A 9,357-nucleotide genomic window follows, 5' to 3' on the forward strand; every position below is an offset into this window, starting at 1 on the left:
GAGGAATTAGAACACCACTGCACAAGGCTCTCAGTGGCTTTAAAAAAAATGATATGCTTTCTTTGTTAAATTATAATTATATTTTGAATTTGAATGCTTTAATATATTAAAAGGAATAATTTGCATTTTCTAAATGAAAGAATATTATGATATTATCTGATGCATTACAATTCTCAATAGTTTAAAAAGATAAATAATTCATCATAACATTAAAAAAATAAGGTTAGAACTCAGAAAAAGAATTTTTAAAGTATAGCAGTAGTGTATTTACTACTAAGTCAAGAACTTAAAGATAAGCTATTAAGAATATACAATCTGCAGCCAATTAAACTGTGCTCTTTCCCCATGGGGGCCCGGTGTGCAATGGCTGCAAACAGCAGCCTCCTTGGTAGTGTATGCAGTCTATTGATTGTCTGGTTGCCCTCATGGACCTTGGAAACAGCCCTTTCCAGTGGACATTGATGTTTGACCTCATGATATCTCCAATCTAGGCTCCAGACAGGTACATGGGGTGCCTTTGGAAAGCCCCAGGGCACAATGGCCAGGGTCCACATTGGCCAAGCATCATGTCCATCTGTACCAAGTTGCAGAACAAGGAGCATGTGATTGACACCCTACACAGGGCCAAATTCAAGTTCCGTGGCCACCAGATGATCCACATTTCCAAGAAGTAGGGCTTTACTAAGCCCATGTAATGCAAATGAATTTGAAGACATGGTGGCTGAAAAGCGGCTCATCCCAGATGGCTGTGGGGTCAAATACATCCCTAATCGTAGCCCCTTGGATGAATAGAGCAGTCTCTGAACTGATAAGAACCTCAGCATGAGGTTCATGCTTGTTAAATTATTAACATGCTATTCATGCTTACCAATAAATCCTACTTCCTGGCAATATATATATATATATATGAGAATCAAGACCATTGAAAAGAAATGATCTAGACTTCCTTACATATGAATGTGTACTTGATAAATGCTTATTACCATAATAAAACCATTCAACACTGAGTAAATGTTTACTCCAAAAATTTTATGGAAAATTATTCCTTGAAGTTTTGTAAAATTTGTATGAACTATTTTGATTAGTTGCTAAATAATACATACAACCAAATACTGTTTGAACATAAATAGAAAAACACACCTGCAAATTATTTTAAAGCAGCAAAGGGAAGTTCAGTTATTACTGCAGACAGGAGCAAGTTACAAATCACTTAAGTTATCCAATGACTCTTCTGGTAAGAGGGGACAGTAAAGAATCTTGAGAGAAGGTTAAATCAGAAGACAAGCAACCACTTTGTTGTGTATTTCCATTGTCACAAGTAGATCTGGTGGGTCTCTAAATTCTTCAAACACTTAATTGATTGAGTTTAAGTGACTCATAAAATGCATCAAGCTGTATTTCATCCAACTTGTGAATCATGAGATCTATATTAGTTCTTAAAAAGCTCTGCAGAATATATCTGCCTCTATCCCATTTCAAATTCTTAACCTTAGACAATAACTAAAGTATTTTCCATAACTTTCATAAACTTCTGTTTACTGCTACTTCTTAAGCAATGAAATGTTTTGTTTTTTACAAAGAACCAAACCCTGAGCAAAGGGGGAAAAAAAATTCATTTCTTCATAAATGAGCCAAAGATGGCCTCGGCATATTGACTCCTAGATTGTTTATATCTTCACTGCAGACTGAGACCTGTTATTTCAAATTCACAAAGCACAAAATGTAAACTTTTCCACATTCAATTATTTTAAAAATGGCACCAAAAAAGCAGATTTGAGTCATTTAGAACCCTTCTACATTATATCATTGCAAAACTTCACCAGGCATCTGCTGGCCATTAAGATATAGCCACATGATGATAAGACCCCACATGCTGTAGCCCTTCTGACCCAGGGACTCCAAATGGTGCTGCTGAGTGATAGCACCTGAAAGCAAGAAGTCCTTTCTCTGATCCCTCCTCGACCCCACCTCCAGGAGTTCCCTTCCCTCCTCTCTCCTAGATAGTGGCCCCCTCTGTGAGCCTCTGGACAGCCTCCCACTGTGAGGCACTTTCCCCTCTCAGGAAACCTTGTCCAAGCTCTGCCCAATTTTGTTGTGTAGGCATATCTTTTTCCTTGGATTAGTCCCCAAGTCTTTTAAACCCTGACACGCACTATCAGTTTAGCGCTGTTAAAAATCTTACTTGCAAGAAATCTAATTTCTGCTTTTAATGACTTGCCTTTTAGATTGGTGGAGAGTTTGAGTGGCCAGCCTCTGAGGAAGAAATTGCTGACACTGTTGGAAAAATGACTCTGGAGCATTGACAGGAAGACAATGGTATGTGTCACATCTGAAGGTGAAGGTCTCTTGTGTGTGACAAAAGTGACTAGCAGTAGTCTGTCCAATTGGGATATGGAATATGCTCTTTACTTGTCTATAACTTGTAAGTTAAACTCTACATCAAATCAGATGACCAAAAAAACTCTCAGCCTGACTATATGTCTTTATTTCCTGCAGCAACATCTTCATGGAGATACAACACAATATATGATTGTACTATCAACTATTGTCAAGTATTTATTTTAGAAAAACACACTATTTAAAATTTTTTGTATATTTATTGGTATAACTACATAAGTAGTACCAGTTTTGTTTTGCATTGCACTCATAGAAAGACAAGCATGATAAATTTAGTGCCATAAAAATAAGATAATTCTCCCAAGAAAGTCTTATGATTCCCCTTATTAGAGGAGAGCTCATTTATACCAGTGTTCTATTAGCCCAGGTTTTTGGGGTTTTTTAATTAATTAATTAATTTTTAAATGTTTGTTTATTTTTGAGAGCGAGAGAGCACAAGCAGGGGAGGGGCAGAGAGTGACAGAAGATCCAAAGCAGGCTCTGATCTGTCAGCACAAAGCTCCATGTGGGACTCGAACCCACGAATCGTGACATCATGACCTGAGCTGAAGTCTAACGTTCAACCAACTGAGCCACCTAGGCACACCAAGGCCAGGTTTTTCAAATATCTGCCACCACCCAATGCAGGACTCTTGCTGTTTTATCAGAATTGTAATGATTTTCTGGTCTTACTGCATTTGTCTTATTGCATCAGAGCACTTTGCTCAGATTACCTCTGCAGTACTGATCGCATGAGTTATAGTTAATTGCTAGCCTCCAGAAGGCAGTGGGCTCCTTGGGTGCAGAGAAGACCACATCCATTCTGGGATCCCTATCACATCCTGCTGAGCCAGGCACACAGAAGCTACCAATATATTTTTACTGATTTGCTTCAGTGAATTGTTGTAAAGCTTCCTCAAGTCCTTTTTGGTAGTAAGTTATATAAAACATAAGTAGTAGAATAAATATTTTACTATACTTCTTCTAGTAGAACATAGGAGCCTATACTATTTTTTGTAACTAAGAATTTCATAAAGAATACTAAATGTCAATACATACTCATTCCCTCAACAAAATGTGCTGAAAATCTACTATTTATAAATGACTATTGTAAGTACTAGGGGGAAACGATAAATATGACAAAAGCTTAAGGAATAGTGAGAAAGAAATAATTGATCATATCAGGAGTCTATTGATTGGCTCTGACTTTCCTGTGCCTCCTCAGAGTATGATAAATCAGAAGAATGGTAGTGAATATGGTCACATTCTTTGTCCTTTAACTGAATCTCTTCAAGCACCCAAAGGAGGCCTGGAAATAAATGCCATTTAGGTAAACAGAGGTGAAGGTTGGAGTAAAGCACAACAACAACAACAACCTCATTTTGATAGTAAGAGGCTTATGAAACTAAAGCCAAAGTTATTAGGGATCATGTAGAAAGTCTTTATTCAGGCAGTAGGTTTGACTGGCTCCAGAAAATCTAGAAGATATCCGGGAATTCATGATTCCAGGGTTCCAGTCCATGTACCCCAGGAGAGGTCACTCTTTCTTGGTATTTTATGTGAAGCTGTAGACAATGTGCAAAAGAGATTGTAAGCACTAATATTTGGTAACCCCCTTCTTCTTTCCCTACCTTACTAAATATTAAATCATTATTTCGTATCCATACTTTCCTACAAAAGAAGTACAGATTCAATACCTGATGTTAGAAAACAGATTTACACTGAAAATAAAATACAGTAGTTTTACTCAATGTAATGTTTAGTATTACTCACAAGGGAAAATTCAACACCCAAATCATATTCTCTCTTATCTTAAAGCAATGGGAAATAGATGGAAAACACTGTCTGGGAATGGTATTTAGAAAGGATATCTAACTAGGCTCACAAGATAGCCAGATTCCTGTAGTCTTTTCAGACACAACATTTCTTTAATAGACTAAGATATTGTTTTTAGGATACTGAATTTAGTTGGGGGCAACTAAATGCTTCTACATCTAAATTTAGAATAACTTCTTTTCTATGGAAGAAAAACAACTTTTTTTTAAAAACCAGCCTTTGGGTTGCTATTCTCAAGTCACAGTGGTAAAGCCAACTGAAAAGCCTGCCTATCCCTCTTCTTTGCCCCGCAGCTGCCCTGTAGCGCTCCTCTGGGCTTGGAATTGCAGACAGGTTGCAGAGTCAGCCTCAACCACCTCACCCTTCCTTCCTCGCCTCCCCTCCTCCTCCTCACCTGTTCTCAGCACACGCAGGCCTTCTGCCTGCCAAGAGTCTCCTGTGTTTAAGCCCACCTCAGGGCCTTTGCATTTGCCATTCACCCTGCCTACACGTTTTTCTTCTAGATTTTGCACGTCTGTTTCCCTTCACCAAGTCCCAGTGCCAATGTTGCCACCTCAGAAGAGTCATCCCTAACTTGCCAGTCTGTTGTACAAATTCCCAATGTGGCCACTTTCTTTCCATTGCTTTGTTTTGTTCTCTTCACGATACTTCCCAAGATCTGAAATTCTTAGCATATTACTTTATTTACTGTCTATTTCCCCTGCTATAATGTAAGATCTAAGAGACCAAGGATCTTGTCTATCTTGTACGTTAGTTGCTTTTCAATAAATACTTGTTGAATGGATGAATGAATGAACATGATTCCATCTTACTTTAAAATATCTTCAAAAAAAGATAACATTTTAACTGTCTAGTTGCACTAATTGTAAGGAAGTTTTTTTAAAACAATTTTTTTAAGTTTATTTATTTATTTATTTATTTATTTATTCTGAAAGAGAGAGAGAGAGAGAGAGAGAGAGAGCGTGCACGTGCACAAGCAGGGGGAAGGGCAGAGAGAGAGGGAGAGGGAATCCCAAGCAGGCTCTGCACTATCATATCAGCACAGAGCCTGACACGGGGCTCCAACTCATAACCTGGGGTATCATGATCCCAGCCAGAACCAAGAGTCAGGCACTCAACCAGTTGGGCCACCCAGGCGCCCCAGGAAGGTTTTTTTGTTTTTGTTTTTTCCCAATACCTATTTCAAAATCTTTTTAGTTATTGCTTTTTTTTTCTTATTCTGTTCTTAGAGAAAATATCACATATCTGAAAAATTTTTTCCCAGATTAAGTAATTTTAGTTTCTTTAGTCTCCTCTCTTGGGATTTATGCATTAATATTCTAACAATGCAGATGTCTGTTCTCCCCCGAATCCTATTCAAGTTTTATATCTTGCTTTAAAATTTAGAAGCCTGTAAAACTAGCCATTATACGAATAATGTTCTGACCAGTGTTGAATGCATACGAATTGTCATTTAATACACAAAAGGGGTAGACTGCTATCTAATAGCAATTTGTTTCCTTCATCTTTTTCTAGTAAAAATTAGAATTTATTACTACAGTATACTTTCATGTCAAAATATTAAAGTTGTATTCCTTATAGTCATATTTCCTATTGTCCTCATTTTTTAAAAGAAATAAGGAATGCTTAATATTTCCAGACTTTTAGAATATAACTAAGTAACCTTTAAAAATGTGAGTAACCATAAACAAATGTTTTCTTCAGATCCTAATTGACAATTAATCCCCTTTTGTCCTTCCTTCTTTGTCATGAGCTTCAACAATATTATGTTCAATTTGTTGAATGGTGTCTGTCATCTGGGCTGCACAAATCCAATCAACGGCATTTGACATTCTAGAGATGCTTGTGGCAAGCTAGACTCCACATCACCTTTGGAGCACAGTCTCTTAAAGAATCCAAAAGAGATTAAAGTCTCTGTTCATGAATATGGTTAGAAAGTTATTTGCTCTGCATGTGGAAAGAATATCATCATGTAGTAACAAGACCTCTGATAGTAGCCACATTCTTTCTGATACTAAATAGATTGCATAGAAAAGAGTGAAAGGTTTTCTGAGAATGGTATTTCATTTGTCCCATTTTTTTGTTGAAAATGAGTATCTGTCCTGCCTTTTATATTTTTATCAGTCTTTACTGTGTAACGCTTTTAAGCGACCAGAATCTGAAGACTTATGGGTAAAAAGTATATAAGGCAGAGAGAGAAATCTTCCCAATGACTATCACTGATGCATCTTAATACATGATTATCATTAATGACATCTTTGCTCTTTTTCTTTGTTTACATGGAGGCTGTGTGTGTGTGTGTGTGTGTGTGTGTGTGTACAGGATTTCTGAGCACATTCAAATGAGAAAAGAGAATGGCTCCCAAATGCAATCTTCCTGGTTGTATTTATTTGAACTACCATTGCATGATCCACCTTGTTTGAACACAGCCATCAACATTAATCCGTCTCACGCCCTCTGTGTCTAGCTAAACCATTTATTTACTTGGTTTCCAGAGTCTTTCATACTTGGGCCTTAAAGTATCCAAATTTAATTTTCCAATAAACTCACAATACATATTCTCCAGTAGTGTGCTGCACCCTGAGGTGGTCATTCCTATGAACATACTTCTTACTCCTTCTTTCTCCCCTGCTCTCTTATACACGCTTCCCCCTCTTGCCCAGAAAATGTCTCCTTCCCATCACAGTTCCCATCCCTCAAATTCCAGACCATGTTTCATTTCTTCCCTGATTTGCATCCTTCTCACTTCTAGTAACCCAACATCCTCTACCCAGATCAAGTCCCTGCTAGTTTTCCTCTTCCTAGAATCTCAGAATAGTTTAAAATTCAGCATCTAGGTACATGTGTACTATTTGTTATTTCATACATACTATTCATATTATTCATATCCCTCAAATTTATCTATAAATTCCTAAAAATCAAAACACCATGTCTTAAACTTTTTCTCTCCCAAAACATACAACACAGGATGGCTTTTGGCCTGGAATGTGTAGAAGGGGGATCCCAAGCATCTCTCAAGCCTATTAGCACTATATAGAGAGTTGGTGGTAAAGAATGCATCTGTTGATCGATTTGTTATAAGTACATTTTTAATTATTACATTTTTAATGATTACTTATTTTGAGAGAGTGCATGTGTGAGTGGGGGAGGGGCAGAGAGAGAGAGAAAATCCTCAACAGGCCCTACACTCAGCACAGAGCCTGATATGGGGCTCGATCCCATGAAATGTGAGATCATGACATGAGTGGAAATCAAGAGTCAGATGCTTAACCCACTGAGCCACCCAGGCACCCCTTAAATTATTATGTTTTAGGGGCACCTGGGTGGCTCAGTCGGTTGAGCGTCCTACTTCGGCTCAGGTCATGATCTCGCAGTCTGTGAGTTTGAGCCCCGCGTCGGGCTCTGTGCTGACAGCTCGGAGCCTGGAGCCTGCTTCGGATTCTGTGTCTCCCTCTCTCTCTGCCCCTCCTGTGCTCATGCTTTGTCTCTGTCTCTGTCAAAAGTAAATAAACATTAAAAAAAATTATTATGTTTTAAGTGATGAAAAGAAATGACAACAATGGTGTGGAGAGAGGGGACACAGTACTTTGGACACGGACATGGCAAAAATACAGAAGCCCAAAGTAGCAATTTTGGGGGCTTAATAATTTTTGAAAGTATTTGCAAGTATATAATGCGCTATATTATCTGTTTAGAAACATTTAGTGATTGGTATAAATCACCTCCACAAGCCATTTATAAGCCTGCAAGCCAATGGTACATGGTTTGTCTGGCCATGAGATGAAACGTTGGATATTAGTCCTCACCAGAAGGACTAGCATCTCCTGATCACAGCCCAGCCAGAGCTTGTCACACAGTTATTGTCTAATAAGTACTTAGTGAATTAATCAACTAATGAATTTATAAATATTTAAACTAGGCGCATTGATACTGAATTGGTGCTAGCTATTTAGGCTTAATTTTATTTATTTTTTTGTTTTATTTATTTATTTTTTAATGTTCATTTTATTTTTGAGACAGAGAGACAGAGCAAGAGTGGGGGAGGGGCAGAGAGAGCAAACCAACAAACAAAGTTTCCGTTAGAAGAAATAGTAACTCATTATCATTTAACACTGGACAATAACTTGAGCCTATGGTACTGTTACTCCAGAATGGACATGTCAATCCATAAGCCTGGGAGGCAGAACCAAAATTAAGAGATGTGTTCAAGGACAGAACGTTAAAAATGTAAGTGATACGAGCCAAGTGGTACGAGTAAAGGTAATAGCAGCTGATAAGGATAAGCTTGCAGTATATAATTGCTCCCCCAGCTACCACCATCATCAATATCATTACCACGTGGTTATCAACCATAGTGTCTATCTAAGTGGTGGACAACTGACCACTGACAGAAAACCAAGGCACTGGGAAGGTTGGGGGTCTGATTCTTCAAGTACAAACCAGGAAATCCCTTCAACAGGACTCACGGTACCAAGGACAGAGCAAGAGCCACAGCAAGATAGAGTTACTGACCCAGGGGTCCTCAATGCCCAGCACGAGGGTCCCTCCTGTAACACATGGCATGACTAACTCTGTGGGAAGAAGGGAATGCAGACATGGGGTTGGAGGTTAAATAGGCTCAGTGGCCAAAAGTTTTAGAACTGTGAAGAATGGCAAGTTGGGCAGGCCATTGCAATAAACAAAGTTATATGGCTGAGTTTAACATTTTTAAATTATAAACCTCTTGATTCAGAATGTATAGTCTACAAATTCCATGAGGGCAGATACCACATCCATTTTGTTCACTGTGCATCCCATGCCCAGAACAATGCTAGGTACAGAGAAGACATTAAATAAATATTTGTTAAAGGAATAAATAACCAACTGTTAATAATCACTGATTAATTCAACTCTAGTTTTCTTTGTACTCATATTGCATTGGGTATCAAAAAGCTTTAAGTTTAGTATATGGTGACTGGTTACACACAGCATATAGTTGTTTTTCTGAAGCCAATGCTAACATTTCAAGTAGATCCAATTTCCGATCATCCTAGAGACGTACGTTCCTGGCATCTTTTCCTCTTAGAAGAGAAAAAAAATTGTTTTGTTTTTTTTTTTTTGCCTATTCTTTGGCTTCTTTTTATTCTCATTTTTACAATAAAAAAA

At 38.0% G+C, this 9,357-nt stretch overlaps 1 non-coding gene across 1 annotated transcript; it reads left to right on the forward strand.

Moving 5' to 3' along the window:
• The first annotated feature begins 315 nt into the window (after positions 1–315).
• Positions 316–444, forward strand: LOC125166924 (small nucleolar RNA SNORA70). Its single transcript, XR_007152623.1, has one exon. It is a non-coding gene; the product is annotated as a small nucleolar RNA SNORA70 (small nucleolar RNA).
• Positions 445–9,357: the final 8,913 nt, after the last annotated feature.

This window comes from Prionailurus viverrinus, chromosome B2 (assembly GCF_022837055.1).
Source record: "Prionailurus viverrinus isolate Anna chromosome B2, UM_Priviv_1.0, whole genome shotgun sequence".
Taxonomy (NCBI): domain Eukaryota; kingdom Metazoa; phylum Chordata; class Mammalia; order Carnivora; family Felidae; genus Prionailurus; species Prionailurus viverrinus.